The sequence below is a fragment of the Danio rerio genome, chromosome 5 (assembly GCF_052040795.2).
Source record: "Danio rerio strain M-AB ecotype USA chromosome 5, GRCz13ab, whole genome shotgun sequence".
Classification (NCBI taxonomy): domain Eukaryota; kingdom Metazoa; phylum Chordata; class Actinopteri; order Cypriniformes; family Danionidae; genus Danio; species Danio rerio.
The window spans coordinates 27,636,732-27,662,466 of record NC_141025.1 but is presented as its reverse complement, the minus strand read 5'-3'; the positions used below and the strand labels follow the sequence as shown (position 1 = coordinate 27,662,466).

Below are 25,735 nucleotides of genomic sequence, written 5' to 3'. Positions count from 1 at the left end.
TATATAATTTTTTTTTTTTTTGGTTTCGATTTTTATCAATCTATATATGACATAATAGTATCTTTAATGAAGTGATTATGGTCATGCACACTCTTAATAGAAAATGCATGTATCTAGACGTGTGTGTGTGTGTGTGTGTGTGTATACACTCACTGGCCATTTAAATAGGTGCACCTTATTAGTACCAGGTTGGACCCCTTTTTGCCTTTAGAACTGCTTTAGACCTTCGTGGCATAGACTCAACAAGGTACTGGAAATATTCCTCACAGATTTTGGTCCATATTGACATGATAGCATCACACATTGCTGCAGATTTTTTGGCTGCACATCTATAATGCGAATCTACCGTTCTACAACATCCCAAAGGTGCTCAATTGAATTAAGATTTGGTGACTATGGAGGCCATTTGAGTACAGTGAACTCATTGTCATGTTCAAGAAACCAGTCTGTGATGATTCGCTCTTTATGACATGGCGTGTTATCCTGCCGGAAGTAGCCATCAGAAGATGGGTACATTGTGGTCATAAAGAGATGGACATGGTCTACAACAATACTCAGGTAGGCTGTGGTGTTGACAGGTTGCTCAATTGATACTAATGGACCCAAAGTGTGCCAAGACAATATCCCCCACACCATTACACCACCACCACCTGTCTGAACCATTGATACAAGGAAGGATGGATCCATGCTTTCATATTGCTGATGCCAAATTCTGACCATCTGAGTGTTGCAGCAGAAATCAAGACCCTTCAGACCGGGCAACATTTTTCCAATCTTCTATTGTTAATCTTCTATTGCCAAGTGTAGCCTCAGATTTTTGTTCTTAGCTGACAGGAGTGGCACCCGTTGTGGTTTTCTGTTGCTATAGCGCTTCTGTTGCTATAGCGCATCTCAGTTGTAACGAGTGGTTATTTGAGTTACTATTGCCTTCATATCCACTCAAACCAGTCTGGCCATTCTCTGTTATCGGTATCTACTATACAATTGTACATGGGATCTTATGTTGTTGCCAAGTCATCTGGCATACAAGATGTCAACTGCAGTAGTCATTATATAAGGCACGAGCAAAGATTACATGTCCACAAAGTTGTTTTGTGCTGTATTGTGACTTTAGAAACGTTCATATTCTACTTGAATACAGATTTCTAGATTTCCTCCGCCATCACCATTTTATACAGAGCATACGACTGGTAGATCCTGTTGCAATAAACATAATACTACTTTGTGTTTACAAATAAAAGACCTAAAAAGTCTTTTTTCACAAATAAAAAGATAAATCCCAGTCATTAAGCTTTTAGTCCAAAAGTAAAAAAAATGTTCCGTCACTGTGTCATGTCAAAAAGTGACTAGATTATGTCGAATCGTTGAGTATCAGAATTAAAAATATATTGTCAATAGCGAAATTTATCATTTTGTATACACTGTGTTGAGAAAAAAGGGAAAAGAAAACCATGGATGTTAAGTTTTAAACAGATGCCCTGGAGGGTGGTTTATTTACAACGTGCAAGTGTATGTGAAAGAGGATATTCTTCGGGCCAGGAAGGTGAGAGTACTCCGGGGGATCGTGAAGCTATGCAGGTAAGTAAGGAGGTGTCGATCAGCTGCTTGACTTCAGGAGCATAGTGAGAGAGAAATTACTCTGGAGAGATAAGTCCTCACTGTCTTTGCTGGTGCTTCTATATCCAGTTGGGGATGGGTTTCAGCTGAGGCTGATCGGTGGAGATGAATGCAAAGCTGAAGTGCATCTTGGACCGAGGCGATGCTGTATTGTCCAACCTGCCACTATATATATATATATATATATATATATATATATATATATATATATATATATATATATATATATATATATATATATATATATTGCAGGATTCTCAAAGGCAGGTGCTCAATCAAAATTATATATCAAAAATTATATTTCACATATTTTTCATACCACTTTGTTTGTAGTGTAGTCTTGAAAAATCTTCGTTTGAAGGGCTATATAGCACTTCCCCTACCCTCATGTCTTCAACATAAAGAGAATTGACGTGCACCTCTCAAAAAGTGTAACTACATGTTGTGGTGACACCTAGTGCATTAGCTGTAATTGGTTGGCTTGGTAGTGGGGATGTGTGTGGGCGGGGCCAAGAGCCGTAGGAAGTAGCAAAACCGGTGGGCTGAGTGTTTAACAAGGCTTGAGTCCCATGGAGGAACCCCAGATGGATACTATTCTTTAATTTATGGTTAAAGTTGCACATTCACCAGTTTCTGCCTCTATTTTTTGAATGAGTGTTAGTTTTAGCTGCTTCTACAGTAAGTAACCATTTTGTACTTTTCCAGTGTAAAAAAAAAAACATCTGCAAGCAAACTCAACATAAAGGAATATAGAAACAGATAAAGGACACTGCCAGCTAGCGTTTCGGAAATGTTATAGTCAGAGCAACACAAACACAATGCAGAAGTATAAATGCACAGCTACGTGCAAAGCATGCGGCATGGGTTACATTGGGTAGTGTAATTCAGCCTTTAGAGGTACTGTAGAATTAAAAGTGTAGGGTCTTGATGCAAACACAATTGGCTACTTGAAACTCATTTAAACTAGTGGTGTAACGGATCACAAATCTCACGGTTCGCATCACACTACGGTTTTTGAGTCACAGATCGGACCATTTTTCGGATCAGTAAAAAAGAGAGGAGACCAATATTATTTGCTTTCCATTTCTACAAAAATATTACAACAAAAACCATTGGTTTTAACAAAAAGAGAGTTAAAATCTGTCATTTTAATCAAAATAAAAATCAAGAAAGAACCAGCTAATAAAAAGAAAAATATTCAATATGAAATTTTTTTTTTGCTGCCGTTGTAAAGATCATCTTTTGCAAAGAACATCTTTTACCACATATCATATTTATTTTCAAGGAATTATTCAACAATTCACACATAAATCTTCATGTTTCATTAAAGATGTATTATTTTTGAAAACCTATTCAGTGACATAATTATGATGGCTGCTTGTCGCCTCCCATTGGTTACACAATGTAATTGCTACAACATTCACCAGTGCCAAGTTTCATTAAACGGCATTTCCCATAAACATCAGTGTTTATATCTGAACTATAACTGTTCTCCCAGTAATTCTGTGTAATTTAATTGTTACAAACTGAAAAGTGTAAACACTGAATCTCTCTAGATCAAACACAGATTTTAATGCAGCGCTTCGAAGGATTAATAATCATATGCAAATCATCATCATTTACTATTCATGTTGCACAGGTTTGAATTGAGATCACAATCTGTTAATGTTTAATTGTGCAGCTTACACTGAATGCAATAATGCAGGATAAACATTTAGGTCCCACTACAACTTTTTCCCCTAATAATTATATTTTACAGGGAAGCCAAAAAGCTTTCATTCACATCATTTGAATGGCACGACATGGCAATGACTCTGCAAATGTTATAAATGTTAGATTAACCTACGAATTCAAAAAAGTTATCCATTTAATTTAAATGGATGTTCTCATTACTTGAATCATGATCTCTGTCCAGTCAGTTGGCTGGGTCTAGCTTCTCTGTTGGTTTATATTTGTTTTTGCACCGACTGAAAGACCAGTCTAGTCTGATTTAATTTTTTCTGCAGAGTTATTACTCTGTGCCCAACAAAAGCTCTTTTTCTGCACTCAGTGCTACTAAATGCCCCACATTGAGCTCATTGCAGGAGATTGTTGCAAAGTCCCCATTGATTTTTCTCTTTTCCCATGGCCCTACTGGCCTGTTGACTTCCTGCCCGTGAACATGTTTTTGTTTTAATTATATTTTGATCCGGTTGTTTTCAGAGCATTACCATGACATAAAGGTCAGCACTCATCATATACATGTAGCCCCAATAAAATCCAGCAAGTATAGCTTGGTAATATTTTATAATTCCTTTTGCTTATGGCGCTTTTCCTTCTTGTCTCCACAAGGATGGTAATATTTTTTTTCAGAGATGCATGACAAATTGCCGTCACACTGAGCATAAGTGGAATCTCTCATTGTACTGTGAGCTAGTTCTGCCGATTTTAATAAATGGCAAATATTCTTAGGTTAAAACTAGCAGAACTGCCTGAGGATAGTCTTGTCTTTTAAAGCTGCATCCCCCATGTGAGGGTCAGTGTGTCTTGTGCACATCCACATTACAACACAGCTCACTTTTTTTTTTTTTGCAATTTTTTTTAAAAATAGCACGATACAGTTTAAATCAAGATACATTTACTCAGGAAAATAAAATGTATTTTTTAAAATAAATCTGACCCTGGACCCCAACATTCATTCGACTTCATCCCTAATTTATCAGGGGTCACCACACCAGAATGAACCACCAATTATTCCTGCTTTCACAATCACCAGCGATCTAGCCCTTATAGATCACTAGAGGACATGTACTATCACGCAAACTAAAATTCTGCCACTGGAATGCACTACATTTCCCATCAGGCACCTCACATTCACACCAGTTTTGTATCACCCATTATTGCACACACACAGCTGAAGCTTTTAGCTGATGGGGTTAACATAGTTGCACTGTGGAGTTAAAAGAGAAATAGTGTGATTTATACAGTAGGTGAGAGTTCAAAGTGGCTATTAACGCCGCGGCTGGTACCGCCGCCGTTTGAAATAGGTGCCGCTCTGTTTTTAGTGTATGACCGCAGTTTGTGAATGAGCCGCCAGGGGGCGCAAAGGGACGGGATGCGAACGGACAGAAATAGATCATACAGCTACTGTGCTTGTAAATGATATTAAACAATAAGTCAAAGCATTATAATTCCTTCATTAATCATTTAAAATTTGTTAACACGCTTTATTGTAAACTTTTTAAGTGCAAAGAGGATTCGTTTTGGAAAATAGAATTGAAGAAGTAAAAGACAACTAAAATGAAAGCACAAACATTTAGTACAAATAAGTAGTCTTAAATAAATAAATAAATAAATAAATAAATAAATAAATAAATAAATAAATAAAGCAGCCTAAATATAGAAAGATGTTCAGTGTTTGCTATTTTGATAGGACTAAGACAAGACATTTTCATTTATGTTTTATTTCTGTTTTTATTTCCATTTTCGTTGTTGATTATATTTTACTATCTTATTTATGTCTCAACAATTGTACATAAACGAATAATAAACGAATAATGAAAATAAATGAATAATGAAAATAGGCCTAAATAAATTATTTATTTAAAGACATTGCCGTACAGTACGTGAAACACTGAGAAAAATAAATTGACCTACCTTAAGCAGATCACTAAAAGTATAATAAAATTATTTTTGCCGCAGGACATAAATTAAGTCTTGCAGGTTTATTTTTAATAATTTAGTTTCAGTTCTGTTCATTTTTTTTTTCAAAACGTCAATGTTCTCCTTTAAAGTAGCTATAACTGTTGTTTTGTTTTTTTGTTTTTTTTTTTACTTATGGCTCAGTATGTTTTGTATTTTAACTTCATATTCAGTCACCTTGCAAATGTGTGTGAAATATAATGCCGCATAACCGCGGAAAAAGAAGAAAAAACTGTCGAAGGTTAGAGCTAATTCATCAAAATAAGCTATATTAAAATACAACATTTATGTTAATACAGGCAGAGTGTGAACAAACTCAAGGCTAAGATATGCGCTTGCCTTTTAATGCATTTGCGGCCTTTAGGCTACAGGCAACTATGTATAATAATGTTTTTTTTTTCTTGTTTTTTTTTTTGTATGGTAAAGGACAATACACATTATGTTATTGATGTAAACTTAGGCTAAAACTTACCATTGATAAACGTGACCTACCTCAAGCAGATCACTTAAAGTATAAAAAAATAAAGTAGGCTATATATATATATATTCTTAATAAACTTCACAGCCACAAATATAAAAACAACTTGTATTAAAACTGGGCGAGGATTAGAAAGAATACGATGCTTGTTATATATAATTTAAATTTTGATTCCAATTTCTGCAAGCACATTTTTTCACTCGCTACTCTGCCAGAAACTTCGCCGCCGGAGAGCACCTCAATAATGTAAACATTTGTTTAAAGATGTAGCGCAAGATGTGCCGAGTGGCAACATGTGAAGAACGATGGCAAAGCTAAGTGTGATTATTGTAATAAACTAAGTTATAAAGCAGAGTCCCGACCAACAGGACTAAGCATATGCGGTTGGCTCATTCTTCACGAATATAGAATTAAAATAATGGCGCGTTAGGTTCACTAAGCAGCGCATTCTCTCCGCCTCATCGTTTAACCAGCGGGACACGCTGCTGAAGCAGGAGAGACACTCCGTCATTCATAATCTTAGCTGATGTATCGGAGTCGAAAGAATATATCAAAGAGGAATTTTCTTTTAACAGTCCCGATATGTTTAATCTTTTTATTTTATTTTTTTTTTCGTGTCATTTCTCTTCAGCAAATTAGATATTTTTTAAAGCTGCTTGATTCTTTTAAAACCGAAAGCAGGGCCCATAGTGTTTTTCCATAAGATACTCCTTTATGAATGTTTTATTTTTTTTATTAAAGTTTTTAATGTGCTTTTTTATAGTTTTATTTTATTTCAAGCAGCATCTAAATGCGAATTTATCCTCAAAACTTGGCATGAGAGCGATGCAAGTCATGTGTGGCATAATTGCCTTTTTTCCCTGCGCGTGCGAGATCAATTTCTGATCTTTTTGCAACTAAAATGAAAGCATAAACATTCAGTACAAATAAGTAGTCTTAAATAAATAAATAAATAAATAAATAAATAAAGCAGTCTTTTAACCTAAATATAGAGAGATGTTCAGTGTTTGCTATTTTGACAGGACTAAGACAAGACATTTTCATTTATGTTTTTATTTCTGTTTTTACTTACATTTTCGTTGTTGATTATAGTTTACTATCTCATTTTATGTCTCAACAATTATAGATAATAATAAACGAATAATGAAAATTAATGAATAATGAAAATAGGCCTATATATATTATTTATTTAAAGACATTGCCGACATTGAGCTTAAGTTGAATGCAGCTTCATCAAAAGCAGAAAAAAATAAAATAATTTGACCTATTTTAAGCAGATTATAATAAAAATATTTTTGCCGCAGGACATAAATTAAGTCTAGCAGGTTTGTTTTTTTAATACTTTAGTTTCAGTTCAGTTTTTTTTTTTTCAAAACGTCAATGTTCTCCTTTAAAGTAGCTATAACTGTTGTTTTGTTTTGTTTTTTTACTTAATGGCTCAGTATGTTTTGTATTTGAATTTGACGCGTCAGAAAAAAAAACCGCTGAATCTCTGCAAATATTTGGTTAACTTATAAAACAAATGTATGGTTTAGTGATGTTAGTAATGCATAGAAAAATGCAAAGCAGAATTATTAAAGTTATTATTTCATTGATCTGAACATAACCATTTATAATATAATTACTAACCCGTCGTCTAAAATATTAAAATAATAAAATAGTCTATTATTTTATTCATGGCTAGAGCTTGATTAAATTGATTAACAAGCCATGTGCTTTTGTTTGTTTGTTCTCGGTACTGGGTATACGCAAAACATTTTCTAAAATGTCAAGCAGTATTTGTCTATAGAGCAGCATTTTGCTAATTATAATAGTCCTTTATATTTATATACATGTGTTTTTGCATATTCGTTATTTCACTTGATGCATTCGTTATTTAATGTTTGAATACTGAAATAAAAAGCCATCGTTTAAAAGGTTATTTCACCATCAAAATGTAGCCTGTTATATGTATCATTAACGTTTTATATAAAACTGCTGTGCAGTGTAAATGGGACCTTAATACAGTTTAAAGCGAAGTTGTCTGTAAGGATGATGGGCATGGCATGTCTATTGTTGTGGCTCGCGTTGTGAATATTAGAAAATAACTGTCGGGTGAAGGCTTTATGGTCGTGCGGAATTGTCTGCTGCTGTCATGGCTCAGCAGGCAACACCCTATTCAGCTAGGCTATGTTCGGTGTTTGTATGTACAAATTCGTTTTGGCGAATGCTAGAGCGTAATAGAGATATTTTAAATAACAAGTATAGTTCAGTCCAGAAGTTGCTGTGCATAGAAACATTCATTTTCATAAGGCCCCATTTGCGGTTTGGTTTTAAAACGCATAGGTTTTGCTACGGTTACGCCATCCGTCCTCGGGAGTTTTGGATTTTGTGTAACCATGTTTGTGGAAAACACTTGAGGGTGGAGACATACCCCTTCCCCCATCTCATAACCAAAAGCTTGTCTTTCAGGTGTTAATGGGCATCGAGACCGAAGTCATGTCGCATTTCCACTGTCGGCCTATATTGCTCGCAGCGCGTAACGCAAACCCAGCCCTGTTGACATTGTGCATCCGTTAATAACTCGGTAGAAAATGTATTTTATAACATCCTCATTTAGACACAGTCAAACATTCAGCCCAAATGCACTGGAGAGACCTGAAACGTGTTCCCAAAAATGCTGTTTGCACGATTTGATTATTATCATCATATCCAAATACTTTATAAATTCTAAACCTTCTCTGGTGTTTATTGTTTTTAGAAAATATCTAAAATCTTTTAAAAGAAAATATCTTGTAAAATAAAAGTTTGATTTGGCTTTAACGGTTTTATTTATGTATAGGCCTACCTAAACTGTTATAGCTTGCTTTTGCTTGTTTTATATTGGTTTATTTATTTAATGCGATTTTATTATATCCGATAATGTAATTCTTTAAATTATATTTCAATGTGGCTTAGGCTTATCAAGATATGACACTTGTTTTGAGTCTACAAAAGGTAATTTGTAAAGTGTTATGTCTTTCTGTTGTATTCATATGGTGTATTATCTGCAAAATAAATAACAAAAAGAAAGAAGCCGCTAGCAGCATCCACAGAGCTGTGAAGAGAGCGCTCTTTTGCTCGGTCTCTCACACACAACCTTTATGTCTGCTGTGTCTTTAATATGGTGTGTAGATTATTATGCGTTATTGAAACATCAAGGGGGACGCAGCAAAATCACTTATAAATTAAAATTGTATTATTCTATGCAACAGCCTTACATTTAAAACGGAAACATAAGGGCGATTTTAAGCAAAAAGACCTCAGCCTATAAGTCTAGATGTTTTCTTTTCCTTTTTATTTATTTGTTTATTTGTTTGGCGCATGTGTGCGATAGGAAAACTATAGTGTAATTACGGCAAGCCATCTTTCCCAGACTCGGGGCAAATTCCTTTCACTCCGTCCCGAAGCCCCAGCTGGCCCTCCTGCCATCCACTGCGTAAAACATATGCTGGATAAGTTGACGGTTCATTCCGCTGTGGCGATCACAGACTAATAAAGGGACTAAACCGAAAAGAAAATGAATGAAGAATGAATGAATAAATTAATAATAATAAAATAAAAATAAGGTAATAATAAACACAAATGCCGCGTAAGCGGCCTTTTTTTTAGAGATGGTACATTTGAATTGCCTCTTCCCACTTCCCCCACCTCGAAATTGAAAGTTGCAAAGAGAACTCAATAGCAAAGATCATAGCCCATTAACACATCAACACATAGTTCATTTACACATCAACACAGTGCAAGTTTAGCGGAAGAATGTCAAATCAGAATCACGCAGATGAAGCACACCAGCTACTACTATGAAACTATTAAAATTGTTTTGTCATAAATTTGCTTATTTGCAGCAGCTTTTTTTCGCGCAACAGAAAAGCGGCGTTGGGAAGCCGTCAATGAATAAAAACAGGGTCAATAGTGAAAATCGGCTTTTCATTGTATCCCCAAACTGTGCATAGTTCAGCTGCAAGTTACTGTACGTCTTTTTTTGGAAAAGCACCCCATGTCCGCTAGTGCCGCGCGCCTCTTTCTCTGGGCAAAAATGAGTTGATTTTTAAAATAATAAATATATAGATTAATTAAATTTTCAGCAAAAGAGACATTTATTTCATATTTCACTATGCATTTCATCTGATCTTTATAGCTTAATTAAACACATATTGTCAAAACCCACACATAGGCCTATTGTATGAAAATGAAAAGGGCATTTTTTGTTATTATTACACTACTATTTGTTATTTGTTGCCTAGGCTATTTTCACATTTGAGGTGCTTTATTGGCATGACAAGTAACTGTACATTCGTTTTGCCAAAGCAGTGCGCGTCTCACAAACAAGACAGTGCAAAAAGGGCAGTAGTGCAAACAAATATGAAAATAACATATAGGCTAATAAAAAAATGATTAATAAAAATAAAAATAGAATAAAAAATAAAAATATAATAATAAAAATAAAAATAGATTTTTGATAACATTAAACAGGATAAAGGTAATAATAGTAGCCTATTATCAAAAGTAAGTCCACATAAAGAGTTCCAGTATTTGTGTGTTGGAGACAGTGGAGCGGGTATTGTTGGGTGAACACACAGCAGCACACACACTCCCCCAGTAAGATGGGTTCTGTTCGACAGGGACTCAAAGTTGTTTTGTATGTGTTGGATTATCGGGTAGAATTTCTCCCGGATCTCGGAGTATTTAGTGCACTCGGGATATGCAGCTCCGTCTCAATCAGCTGCTGAGGGCACAGCCGCTTCTCCACCGGCAGCCATGTTTTTTTTTTGTGCGGCCCGTCTTTACGGCTAGCTGATGTCCGCTGCCCGCTTCTAACATGTTAGAAAATACTGCAAATCAAGCTGTCGGTATCTCCCCGCGGTTGAAATTGTTCGTTATTCCGAAAAAAAGAAGAAGAAATATCAGCGCGCAGTAGTTGCTTTCTAGATTATTTAGGCCTATATTCAGCTGTTTTAATCTTGCAATTCTGATAATTAGAGATAATGTCTGTTCAACTTGTCTGTCATTTATTTCTCATTTGCTACTTATTTTATTAATTTGTTGATGTTAATATACTACATAGTCTTGTATATGCATATCTAAAATCCTTTGGCATTCAAATTTGCTTTGAACTTGAAAGAGAGAAAGAATCGGATTTTACCTGTCAGAGCACATTGCATATGCTTTTTTTGAAATAACATTTATTTAACAAATATTTTAGCACATCGAAAGTAATTAAATTACCTGTCTTTTGATTAAAACCTTTATGCAAAAAGATCAGAAAAAAAGGCAATATGCGACACATGACATGCATCGCTCTCATGCCACGTTTTGAGGATAAATTCGCTTTTAGGTGCTGCTTTGAATAAAATAAAACTATTAAAAAGCACATTAAAGAATACTCATAAAATAAAACCTTGATAGAGGAGTATCTTATGAAAAAACACCAATTGACGGGCTCTGCTTTCGGTTTTAAAAGAATCAAGCAGCTTTAAAAATATAATTTGCTGAAGAGAAATGACAGGGAAAAAAAGATTGAACATATCGGGACTGTCAAAAGAACATTCCTCTTTGATATATTCTTTCGACTCCGACACATCAGCAAAGATTATGAACGACGGAGTGTCCTCCACTGCTTCAGTGGCGTGTCCCGCTGGTTATAAACGAGGAGGCGGAGAGAATGCGCTGCTTAGTTTCGGCTCGATATATTTAAATAAAAACTAACAACGAGCTGCTTATAACGCTCAAAAAGTTAAACTCAAATGCACAACCCTTGTTGGTTGCACCTGCAGGATGCACAATGAACCTAACGCGCCATAATTTTAATTCTATATTCGTGAAGAATGAGCCAACCGCATATGCTTAGTCAGTCCTGTTGGTCGGGACTCTGCTTTATAACTTATTAGTTTATTACAATAATCACACTTAGCTTTGCCATTGTTCTTCACATATAGCCACTCAACACATCTTGCGGTCCATCTTAAATGTTTAGATTATTGAAGGTGCTATTGACGTTTTGAGAAAAATAATTAATAATACTGAAACTAAATTATTAAAAATAAACTTGCAGGACAAGGCAAGCACATATCTTAGCCGTTTGTTCACACTCTGCCTGTATTAACATAAATGCTGTATTTTAATATAGCTTATTTTGATTAATTAGCTTTAACTGACAGCCTTTTCTTCTTTTTCCGCGGTTATGCGGCATTATATTTCACACGCATATGCAAGGTGACTGAATATGAAAATAAAATACAAAACATACTGAGCCATTAAGTAAAAAAACAAAACAAAACAACAGTTATACTTTAAAGCAGAACATTGTCGTTTTGAAACAAAAAAACGGAACTGAAACTAAATTATTAAAAATAAACCTGCCAGACTTAATTTATGTAATATTTTCATTATTCATTTATTTTCATTATTCGTTTATTATTATGTACTATAATTGAAACATAAAATGAGATCGTAAATATAATCAACAACGAAAATGTAAATAAAAACGTAAATTAAAAATATAAATGAACATGTCTAGTCTTAGTTCTATCAAAATAGCAAACACTACATCTCTCTATATTTAGACTAAAAGACTGCTTTATTTATTTATTTATTTATTTATTTATTTAAGACTAATTATTTGTACTGAATGTTTGTGCTTTCATTTTAGTTGTCTTTCATTTCTTCAATTCTATTTTCCAAAACGAATCCTCTTTGCACTTAATAAGTTTACAATAAACCAGGTAAAAAAAAAATTAAATGTAAGTTGAGGTGATCGCAAGTTCACAACTGTGAGGTGATGTGCTCTATCGGCAGGATAATCTATATTATTTTGCTGTTTTTCATATGCGCACGTTTAAGATTTGAGATTATAACATTGCCATGATAGTCAAAGAAATCAAAACATTATTTTCACCCCAACGCAATTTAATCGGGCACTGAAGGCTAATAACTTAATTCTTATATTAGCTTTTTGACTTCTCACCATGTATCTTTTCTACAGCATAGTATAGTGTAAGAGCATGTCTATTACCAGAAAAACTAAATTAAAATTATATTTTAATTGAACACATCACATCACATACAGTAAGCTACGCCTACAGAACAGTCTGTTTAGCATTGTGAAAAGGCAAAGCTGAATATCTGTGGTTAAAGTGCCACCCAGCGGTCAAATGCTGCTGGCGCATCAAGCACCGCCGTCGCCGCGGCATGAATGGCGGTACAAGGAACACATTGAAGTAGTAACATCTGTAGGTGTAAAATGTTGCAGTACCCTTAACAGTCTCAGTGGCGCAGCTCGTAAGACGCATGTTAACATGTATTGACACGTTCGAGCATGAACTCGGTACGAATCCAGCGTCTGATGAACTCTTTCTTCTTTTTTCCCCCGCTACATATCAGATCTTGCCTACTATTTATCACGAGAAAGACAAGTAGAAATCATTAATAAGTTTGTGCATCATATTTTATTTGCATTTAGTGAATGGAAATGTTTCTGATTCACGCATGCAAATTCATCTTCAGGTGGTGTCTTTATAGCAATGTGCGTGCAGTAGATAGCTCAGATTACAATGGGAAAACAGGCAACCGCTGCAAATTGCGCTTTAATGTTTAGCTGGTCAACTGTATGATATGGAAATCTTATATACCTGCTAGATGAACCCGTCTCATACAGCTGCCATTGCAAGGCTCAGACACTCTGTAGAGAGGAATTTAACACAACTGCCTCTAGGAGTCGCCAATGGAAATAAAACAGACACGCACAAAAAATGTGCTACGCCAGCCATAAAGCTGGCGTGGAGCTGCGCACATTACCACGTTCAGTTCATTGTTAGTAAATCCAAACGTGAGCGATTCTGAGCGTGAAACCTGGCGTACGCAAAGTTTTTGTGCGTACGCAGCGTTGATACATGAGGCCCCAGGACTATATACATATACTATATGTACTGTATACTGGTCTCATTCTCACACACATTGCTGAGTCTTGTTGTTTACCTGTAACATTACAAAGCGTTCTCCTTGTTTAGTCTTCTCATGTTTGACCCTTGTCTTGTTTGTTTACATTGTTTGGTGCCTGTATTGACCTCTTTGCCTGTGACCTTGACTACACTTCTGGATTACTGTTATGCTCTTGTTTCTACCTGTTGACCATTTCCTGCCTGATAAATCCAGAATATAAAATTGTTTGTAGATTCTGAACTACTTGTCCAGCATCCTCATGTTAAAACAGTGAATACCCTTCCAACCACAGACCCTGAACCATAAATGTCTTTTTTTGACATTTAAACATAAACTGGAATATGAATAAATACACCTTCCAGTGATGTTAGGTTTGTAAGTATAAAACAATACTTGGCAGAGATACAAATATTTTAGAAATTTGAAAAAAGAAAAAAGAAACAAGTCTTTAAAGTTTTCCAAATGATGCGCTTAACAACGAACATTACTAAACAAAAAGTGAGGTTTTATATATTTACAGAAAATTTTACATAATGTCTAGATGGAACGTGATCTTTAATTAATATTCTAAAGATTTTTTGCATAAAAGAAAAATGTATCATTTTGACCATGTAATGTATTTTTGGCACTAATATACTAGTGCAACAAAGGACTATATAAGTGCAAATAAGGTTTTCTAGTCAAATATCTTTAATGTTTTAGTATTTTTTATTGAGGGTAATACTTAGAAAAAAGATTTGCCCAAAAATGTTAAGCTTTAATTATGTATGCCGTCTTTAAGATGAATAAATCAAGCTACTTTTTAAAATATTCTTTAGTGTTTATAGTTAAAGATGCTTACTGTACATACTAAGTCTGAGACTACTGGTTTCTATTGGGTTCTATTTCTTGCAGCTGAACAACAGGACAAACTGACAATGATCAGGTACACCTCATGTGCTTTATTTAGCGTTAAATTTTAATAATGTGAGTTTGAATGAAATTTTACATGACATTTATTGCCATGTACTAAAAGCAGTAGCAGATTTCGAATGTTGACTATAAGTCATTTAGCATGTACAATTAATAATTTTAAAGAGGTTTAGTATGTATCAATTAGATTATAAACCTTACCATTTCATTGGACTGCAGTGAGTGCACTATTCTGTGTTTCTGGCTGTGTTTAAATTTCTGTTGTGTTTTGTCTGGTGCAGACAGCCAAATTGCTTATCACTACAAATCTCGTTAGGACACAGGGTAACAATGTAACTTGCTCACTTAATGTTTACGTTCGTAATATTTATGTTATTTGCTAATTAACAACCACCTCATGTGGAACTCTGAATCTGTAGCTCTTTCCGGAGTCAGCTATTGTCCACCGGAGGTTGCATTTCGGTCACGGACACATGCTTTCAGAGTCTTTCTGAATGAATGAATGAAATACGTGGGTTTCCACCAAGGCAACCCTGGGTGCTAAAATATAATTAGCTAAACTGGCATTGAGCAAGTTAAATGACAAAAACAAGTACAGCATTTCCGGCAACTAAAAGACATTTTCAAAGCAGAATATCTGACTTTAGCATTGTTTTTTTTTTTTTTAGATCAACAAGAATGTTCACTTAGCATGTTTCTTAAATATCTGCAAACATATTATGGCATTTTTATGCTTTAGAAGAGTCAAAAACGTGCATACAGTACAGCACCTTTAAGGGTTTCAGGTTAATTTAAATATAATCTTTATTATTAAATTTTTACTGTAAAAAAAATCTAATATTTAGACAAGCTATATGCTTTTACTCGACATCTTTGGGTCAAGTGTTTACTCATTCAAAGACTAATTTTAGTTTCTGGGTTAGATGAAATAACCTTGGTAAAATACAAAAAGGGTCATCTAAAATGACCGTTGAGTTTACTGTATTTTACCATTTTCCTTATCCATTTCTTTATATGTTTATTACTACAAACATAAACATTTATGGATTTCTACATTTTTCAGAGGTTAACTAAAAGGTTTGTTCTTTTAAGAGTTGACGAAGGTTTTTGTTTTGGTAATTTTACAGTATTTTGCATCAACAGTATAAGGAGGATTGGAGATTATTGGTGAAAAAGAAATTAGGCCCTTTTGTACTGTTTGTCAATGTAAGCCATGTAGCTCCATGCAGCTCCATTTAATGTAGATTTTCAATTGCTACTGTTAGAGCAAGCATCGGAACAAATAATTACGGTTAAGAAAAAGCCGCATGGCAAGTTCATCTAATAAAAAATCTCCTTATGTCCACAGTTTGACTTTATAGCCTCTGCTCAAGCTTGTAGCCTTTTACATAACATTTTAATCAGCTTATGTTTAACGTTATCACTCCACTCTCACCCTTTCAGCCTTTAGAATGGCTTCTGCTCAGTTATTTAAACAGCTGAGTTTCAAGAGAATCTTAGCTCTATTTAACCAGAGAATAAATAGCAAGGCTCTATATGTTAATGTCATGGCATGCTGTTCCCGCCTTTGAAAGACTGTCTCCATATCTACGCTTCCTGCTTGGTTGTAATAGGCTCTTAGGTTATCACCACTCCAAAGGCCACAAATTAATACTTGCCATGGAATTGAGATCTGGCTTTTCAAAGAGCACTGGACGTCGGTTAAATGCCTGTTCGTAAATCCGTAGTTGTTCACAGCAAGCGTGTTAATCATCAAATAAAACTGCTAAACACAGCCTGACAGTCTGCTTTGGTATTATAAAACTTCCTAGGTCTTGTCTGGCATTTATATTTGGATTATGGTACGCGTCAGAGAATAGGTCAAGAGTTTAATACAACAGCAGAATGTCAGGCGGTGATGAGTCCAGCCCTGTTTTCATTTTCTACTTTGCTGTCAAACGTGTCTCAAGCTGAATTCAGGTTAGTTTAATTAAGCACATCTCAGCTTCCTGATGGATTTTTATTCTCTGAGGGAAAAAAAATTGAGTCACAACAGCAGACATAGAGAAAATTCTGTTGATTGTCTTTAGGGCTGCGCAATATATTACGATATACAGTATAGCATTGATGCCTGTATAATGTGTGTATTGATAATAGCCACATCACAGAATCTGCAATGTTTAATTGTAATGTGTAATGTGTAATTGGGATTATAGCTGACCAGCTAGGAGCCACTTTTGAAATCTAATGTGATTTATTGAGTCAAGTTTAACCATGAAAAGTAACCAAACGGTTTATTGACTGCATTTGTTTTTAAGGCCTGTGATTGTTTCAGGAGTTTAAGCCGGTTTAAGTGAAGTGAGGTGAAGTAAGTACTGTCAAGTATGATTATCCATACTCGAAATTGATTCGATTTTTACAATACATTATTTCAAAATATTAATGCATTATCTAAACAACTAACTCTCAAAATAGAGGAGAAAAAGAATGGGAAAAAAAAGAAAAATGGGAGCAAAAACCTATTTGTTTTCATAAGCCTTACACAGAGCACCGTTGTACCACCAAATCAAGTCAAAAAATGGAATGTCATACATAGCTTTAAAAAAAATTAAAATCAACAAGAATTTTTGATTTATGGTATTGGAAATATTTTTCAGAGAGTTTGGTCCATATGGACATGATAGCATCACACAGTTGCTGCAGTTTCGTTGGCTGCACATCCATGATCCAAATCTCCTGTTTCACCACATCTCAAAGATGCACTATTGGATTGAGATAGTTTTTCCAGTCTTCTATTGTCCAATTTTGGACTGGATACTTTATCTTTTTCAGACCATTCTTTGTAAACCCTAGAGATGGTTGTCCGTGAAAATCCCAGTAGATCAGCAGTTTCTGAAATACTCAAACCAGCCTCTCTGGGTCCAACAACAATGCCATGTTTAGTCACTTAAATTACTTTTAAGTAATCTAAATAATTTTTCCCTTACTTTGATGCTCGGTTTGTACTGCAGGAGATCGTGTTGACCATGTCTACATGCATAAATGCATTGATTTGCTGCCATGTAATTTGCATTAACGAGCAGTTGGACAGGTGTACTTAATAAAGTGGCCGGTGAGTGTATATCATTCAGTTCTATGCTTTCTAGTACCATCATTTTCGCTTGTCCTAATAAAATACGCGAAATTGGTTCTCGACTTTTGACCCATCCAAGTGCACCCACACGACTGAGCATACATCCGGAGAAGTGGGCAGCTATTGCTTCCAGCTCCTGGGGAGAAAGTAGGGGTGTGGTGTCTTGCTCAGGGGAACCTTAGCTGGGTATTGAAGATTGAAGATAGGGTGCGGTTAATTCATTCCCTCCATCTTCAATTTCGGCCAGTACTGAGAATAGAACCTGCAATATTTGTGTACCTAATAGACTCCCCAGAAACCATAAAGCACTTTTTATTTAATTTGTAACTTTGCTCTACTGTATTTATCAATGTATTTTGGTTTATTTATGCTTTTTTTTATATTTTTCTCCCTCACAAAGTTATCCCAATCAATCTAAAATATGAATTCTTTTCAAGTAGAGTTATTTAAGTCATCTGGAGAAATAATACTCGCAATATGTATCACAGAATAATAAATCATTACAATAACAATTTTATTTACCAATATCATGCAGCCTTATTTGTCATTGTCATTCAGTGGCCTAATGTTTGGGGAGCTGGACTTGTAATACAAAGGTTGCAGGTTTGTTCCCTGTTCTTGTTAAATTGAAGGTGCTGAATTGAATGAGATTCTTTCTCTCTCCCATTTTCAATACCCAGCTGTGGTACCCTTGAACAAGGCATCGCACCCTTAATTGGTCCACAGATTCTGGAAGCAATAGCTGCCCATTTCTCCAGGTGTGTTCTCATTTTTGTGTGTGTGGGTGTGTGTGTGTGCACTTGATAAGTCAAAAGCTGGGTAACCATTCTTGACAATACTCACTTCACTTGTGATACTTTCTCAGAGTTATTATGCTTTGTCTCATTGAATCATAAAGACATTATATCTCATGGTTGCATTTTTTCTTTCTAAAATTGATGGTCTTGTTTCTCATAACGGTGCTATGATGTCTAGGCCTGTCACAATATCTGTTTTTGGTTGTACGATATATACTGCGCCAAATATATAGCGATAAACTATATTTTTGTCATTCTAAGAACATTTTATGCTACTCATTATATAATGCGAGAATCACAATATACTGTAATATCGTCACCATGCAAGTATATTCTTCCAAAGAAAACATCTTATTCTTACGAATATTTAATTTTATTATACAGGGTGGGCCATTTATAAGGATGCACTTTAATAAAATGGGAATTTTGGGTGATATTAACGTCCTGTTTGTGGCACAGTAGTATATGCAAGATGTGCAGCACCTGAAACTACAGATACTGGAAGCCTGTGCTGGCATTTGTCCTGCAGTGTTGCTATCAGTGTGTAAAGAGTGGGAGAAGAGGGTTGCATTGACAATCCAACACAATGAGCAGCACATTGAACACATTTTATTAGTGGTCAGAAACTTGTAAATAACTCATGAAAGAATAAAGTTACGTTGAATCCAAGCACACCATTGTTTTTCTTGTGACATTTCCAATAAGTTTGATGTGTCAAATGACCCTCTTCCTATTGAAAAACTAAAGTTGGATTCATGATGGCCAACTTTAAAAAGGGTCACGAAACACCAAAACACATTTTTTGAGCTGTTGACAGTCGTATATGTGTCCCACACTGCTAAAAACACTATTAAGACACCTATATTTCACTAAAAAGTGTAAATTGGTTGTTTTTGCGTTATTTCAAGCAAATTCGTACTTCCTGTTTGAAACAAATTTTTGAAGCTGCGTCACGGCCATGACATAATAGCCTGTATTCCAGCCTGCAGACTGGGCGTCTGTGCCAGAGTGAGTCTTATTACGTCTTACAGTGTGTTGCATTAATGCATGAGTAAGGCTTGGTTCAAACCAATCAGCGCGCTCTATTGTGCAACTTCATTAATATTCATTACTGTGTTTACACGACATAGACGCCACGTTGTGTTGGCAAAACAAGCGTGAAGTGTTGCTTTTATAGTTTGCTGCAGTTAAGTTTCATTTTCTTTTTCTCTCTGTGAGAGCTCAGACTCACGTGTGGATTAACAGTGTACGCGACGCTCGACAACAATAACTTGCGTGTCTAAGGAGGATTATTGTTTACCTGAGAGCTGTTCTCATCTGCAAACGCTGAGATCTGGAATCGCTTGTAGTATTCTCTTCATAAAGACGCGGCTCTAGTTGCTGGTGATTGTCCTGTCTCTACAGATTTGGTAAGTGAGCGACCAGTGCTCTTTGTTTATTCAGTTTGTTCGTATCGAACTAAGTTAACTATTGCACCGTAACATGTTAGGACCGCAACCAAACTTTAACTTTAACTTTAACCTCGTGTAGGGTTTTTAACCGCATTTTGTGACCGGAATAACATACGCGGCTTTCTGACACTACCTGCCGTGTGCATCTAAGTTTCCGGAAAATGCTGAGGTTTTTTTTTCTCTCATTCGCCGTGCGATATCAAACATTGCATGAAAAATACACGCTTAGAGCAGATCCTCGAATCAAATATCTCGTTTGTCGCGAGGGGCATGAATGAATTCCCTGAATGAAAGAGCCAAACTGCAGTTAAAGTCCACCATTTAATAATTTGGCAAATAATTCCACTACAGATGTCCATGTAGGTTAAACACCATCTCTTTCTCCTGTGTGTGAGTATTTTGACTGAAACTCGCGCGTGCTCAAATAGACACTCCCACACCCTCCCACTTTAGTTCCTCCGACACTCCCCCCTAAACAGAGCTGGACACGCCCACTTTTCTGACTTTTTCCAAAGTAGAGGTGTGAAAACACCCTGCTGAAACGAGGGGGTTTCATGGCCCTTTAAAATGGCCACCATGGTCACCATCCACCTTGAAAAGTTTGCCCCCTCACATACACTAATATGCCACAAACAGGACGTTAATATCACGAACCATTCGCATTTTATTAAGGTGTATCCATATAAATGGCCCACCCTGTAGACATTTTACTTTAATTTAATGATTAGGCATTGGAATCAGAATGTGAAAATGCATATCCTGAATAAATAATATTAATTTGGTAACAGAAATGTGCAAGGTAAAAAGTAACAGAGGCGACCACATCTATGTTCAGTTTTCAGACACCACATGAAAATGCACTAAAGTAATTTAGAGTAAATACTATAGTGCATTTTAAACCACACTGACACTAGCTATGTTTCCATCCACCTATTTTTATGCACATTTTGCATATGCGCATAAAAAATGGTTGACGGAAACACCATTATGCGCATAAACTTTGAAAATGCACATAAAACTTATAACTGAGTGGAATAAACTTTTTATTTGATAGGAAAAGATGCGCATAAACTACGGTGGAAACACTTTTACCGCATGAATTTCAGCATGCACATTAAAAAAAGGTCATGTGATTCTGTTATAAGAGATCATGTTATGATAAAAATGTGTGTAAATGGACAAACCAGCAGGCTGAGCACATTGTAAAACATGAAATGTGAAATGTTGTTTTGGTCCTTCTAAAACGCCTTACCATTTGAGTATTAGTGTTATTTTATTATTAATGACCTCCAGAATCAAGAGCGTCTGTGCTCTGCGTCTCACACCTGCAAACGCCACCGAGCACTCACTGCGTGTCAGGATTGCCTTCTGAGGCGCAAGTCATTTATTAGATGAAGAAAAGATTTACGCAGTTTCTTCTACTGCGGTAAATTCAGTTTTTACTGTTGATATTTGGCAGCAGTTAATCAGAAAGTGACGATTTGTTTGCTTTGACTCTTTGGATGGAAACGCTGCTTTATTCGCACGACTGTTATGCGATAATCCAGTTTTGCGCATAAAGTTCATTCGCAGTTTTGGATGGAAACATAGCTACTGACACCTCTAATAGAGGTAGAGATGTTTCTCAAACAGCTAAAATGTTTCAAAAATTGGTTTTGTATTGATATACTGTATATCACCAAAAAATGATAGAGGTTATGTCCATGTGTTGGGCGATAAGTCAATATATTGATTGTTGTGACAGTGATTGTTTTGCACATGTTGCTACTCTTTGAAAGCTTTGTGCATATTGTGAAAATTTTGAACATATTGTGGCAGTTTGGTGAGCTACAGAGTAATTACATGAAATTTAGTCATAAAGGGCTTACATATGGAGCTGGTGATGCTGGTGTCAATATGTCAAGATTTTAAGGCAATACTTTCACTCACTTAGCATAATTTCTCTCGCTGTAGAATTTTGGTATAGTGATACAGCAGTTTTACTTCAGTTTAAATCATCTCAATCTCTCCATTCGCTGAACTGAATGTACATTTGGGAAAACAACTTTCAGCATTTTTGTGATTCCTATTTTTACATTGTCACTTTTTTATCATATTTAATGTGCATGCGAAAGAGAACTGTATTCTGTATTCGTGTACGTTTACAATGTACATTAAAAACTGCATCTCAGACAGAACATAAATACTTCCTTTCTTTTTCATTCTGTTTTCCAACATCTTGTTCTTGAACAGACAAATACAGAATTGAGTCAAAAACTCATGTCTTGGTGAGTATATTTGTACGGTGGTCTGTTATAAATGTTAACAGCTCAAACAGGAAAACACATGTCTATCATTCTTGGTTACATTTTGGAGACCGCCAATCAGAGATCATTCTCAATGTTCAGTTGGGGTCTGTATTTATTTTTAATGTATTTCATTGCCATAAAGGCATCAAAAAGTTTAACCTAGTGCTATAAAATTAATCTGCTGCAGCTGACGCTATTGCTGTGTTGATAATCTAACATTCATTCATTCATTCATTTTCTTGTCGGCTTAGTCCCTTTATTAATCCGGGTCGCCACAATGGAAAAAAACGCCAACTTATCCAGCAAGTTTTTACGCAGCTTATGCCCTTCCAGCCACAATCCATCTCTGGGAAACATTAACAACTACACTATGGACAATTTAGCCTACCCAATTCACCTGTAACGCATGTCTTTCGACTGTGGGGGAAACTGGAGCACCCGGAGGAAACCCACGGGAAGGCAGGGAGAACATGCAAACTCCACACAGAAACACCAACTGAGCCGAGTGAGGCGACAGCACTACCTACTACGCCACTGCCTCGCCCATAATCTAACATAAACGCATCAATCCTATGAAAAAATATTATTGAAAGGCTGATGGCTTTTCATTTGCATGTTTTTGTTTTTGATGTAACTGTTAACCACTATTTTCATCTTCTGTTGGTTATGGATAAAATATGGTAATTATAATAGTTTAATTAAATTTATTTGACATTTGGAAATCACCAAGCGACCATTATTGTACCGCTACCCCTACTTTGGCAACCACTGAATAATTATTAAAAAAAACCTTAAATTCACTTTTCATGCTCCTATTTTGCTGTTTCTATATTATATCATATCATATGTTAAATATGATTTTTTTTTCTCTAAATATTAAGTTAGTACATTATTGACACCATAATATATTGTACAAAATAAGAGGTTGTTTAGATATGTGAATAGATAAATTGATATACATGGATATATGTAAATAAATAAATAAATAAATAAATAAATAAATAAATATTGTTAGAAAAAAATTATGAGGACGTAGAAGATCTCAGTAATGATGTTTAGTCAGCATAGAAGTCTCAAAGTACATGGCAGTACCCTGACTTCATCAGAGTCAGAATAAACATTCTTTAACTCAAAGCTTTTATACTGTCAAAGCTGTCTATATGTCTATAGATGTTGCCTTTATACTTGCCTTTAGATGTTAATGAAGTTACTCTTTGGCTGTCTCTTTATCTCTCTATGCAGTTTCCACACCATTGATGAGATGGTTCTCTGTGCACCACACCCATGCCCATTCTACAATCGTTACTATTTGGTGAAAATGTAGTCATCCCAAACACTGCAGAGACAACAAGCCGTTGACTTCTCTTTTCTCTTATAATTCAGCCTCTTTAGGAAATGAGCATCAACACACCAATTAGAGTGGAAGTTGGGTCGAGGCAGGCACATTTCTTACAATATAAATAAGTTAGAAGCATCTGATTGCAGACCAGTGACAGATTAATAGATTTCACTAAACACAATTCTGTTTGGATGATCTTTATTTCACTCACTTCATTTAAATTTCCCACTAAATCGTCCCTTCATTTTCTAGTACGTACTGGCTAGCCCAATGTTTTGTAAATGTATTCCACGTAATAGCCGAGTGTTTTAAAAAGCATTATCATCAGCCAGAGCTGGATTTAATGTCCACCTGATCCTCTTAAATGTCAACACTTTCATGGCCTTTTCATCTTCTTAAGTCTTTTTCATGCTTATTTTGTGGGCTACAGCTGCTGAGTGTGGAGTTTTTTTTGAAGTCTTCTCCAAACTCCTGTTCTAGACAATGTTCCAAAGTGCAGAAAAACACAGATGCCTTTTTTTGAAGTGGTGTGTTGTGAGGAGAGCTGGCAGGCAGACTGGAATACCAGCCTTGACCAAGCGGACAGGTGGAGGAGTGGCTCGCTGGAGTTCATTTGGATTAAGCATTTGGCCCTGCAGAGGAGGCATTTTCATGGTACTTTAATATCCCACACAATTATTCACGGAGATTTAATGTTTCCGTGCAAAGCGCAAAAGGCATGCGGACTGGGTGAGGTTGTAGGTACAGGCGTTCTCTTCTTGAAACCGATATGTGGAACTATTTTTGTCTCGTTTTTTTCTTCTTCTTAGGAATTCTCAGAAATGGGCCTTGGTTTATGTTGATTTCAGTGCCTGATGTTGTAAAGTATGTGGAAAATATATAGACTAAACAATATAGGCCAACAAATAATATAAAAAAACAGTAGTTTAGAAAATGGTATCAAATATCGTTATTTTTGTTGGTATCATATCGAAGTTTCAAATTCCAGTATTGTGACATCTATCTATCTATCTATCTATCTATCTATCTATCTATCTATCTATCTATCTATCTATCTATCTATCCATCTATCCATCTATCCATCCATCCATCCATCCATCCATCCATCCATCCATCCATCCATCCATCCATCCATCCATCCATCCATCCAGTAAAATATGCAAAACAGTAATATTGTGATTTTTCAACCCAGGCTCATTTTGAAAACGTAGTCCCGCGGACATTTCTGGAGAACACAAAATACATCCCAGGAAGTACGTATTTTTCAAGTTTTAGTTTTGCAAATATGCGAGAAGCCGCTATACCTCAAATGCCTCTCACGAGTGCCGTTCGCGCCCGCGCTGTTTTCATGTGAACCCACTAGTGGCCGCTGATTGACTGGGCCAATTGAACAAACCACCCTCATCCTTCCCTAATCCCAACCAATTTTACTGTTTGACCGTTTCAAAAGCCGTCAAGAAAACGAAAACCCCTCTTCTAATTTTTACCACATTTCTCGGATGCGTTTGTTTTATTTTTTGGATTCTGGTTTTGTCTTACCTAATTTCTGGAACCGCTCTACCCCGAACTCGAACCCGGTCTTCGCCTTGGTCAACTCCTCTCAGTATCTCAAGTCCACCGACGTACACGATGAGCTAACTGGACAAACTGGTGTGCGGCGGGAAAGCCCTCCACACAGAGGTAAGCGGTCAGCTGGTAGGCGCCAAAAGGAATGGCGTCATACCACCCTATAGTGTCCGCTTAAAAAAAATTAAATGCAGCCATACGTACCTACGGCTACATAATTTGCGGTCTCCAGAAACGTCCGCGGGACTACGTTTTTTAAAATGAGCCTGTGTTGTGATTTTCCCATATTATGTATACTTTTTTTTAATTATGAATGCTTTTTAAAATATATTCATCATATTGCAGACATCATTTTTAACAAACAGTGTTTCTTTTGTAACATTTGTAAATGTTTTTCTTTTAATTGTGATTTCATGCTTTGTGCAGAATAAAATGACCTAATCAAGTTTTTTTGAAACCACTCGAGACTGTTGTAACAAGTTGTTTTTCACTTTTTTCCATTCTCCCTAACTTTAAAAACCTCTGCAAAATGGCA

General features: G+C 35.8%; 1 protein-coding gene and 1 long non-coding RNA gene across 35 annotated transcripts in view; both read left to right on the top strand.

The window, feature by feature from the left end:
- arvcfb (ARVCF delta catenin family member b) overlaps positions 1 to 25,735 on the top strand; it is a 428,020-nt gene that overhangs the window by 55,323 nt on the left and 346,962 nt on the right.
- Positions 653 to 16,047, top strand: LOC147843987 (uncharacterized). The gene is made up of 4 exons (XR_015491241.1): positions 653 to 969; positions 1,885 to 4,582; positions 13,031 to 15,814; positions 15,877 to 16,047. It is a non-coding gene; the product is annotated as an uncharacterized LOC147843987 (long non-coding RNA).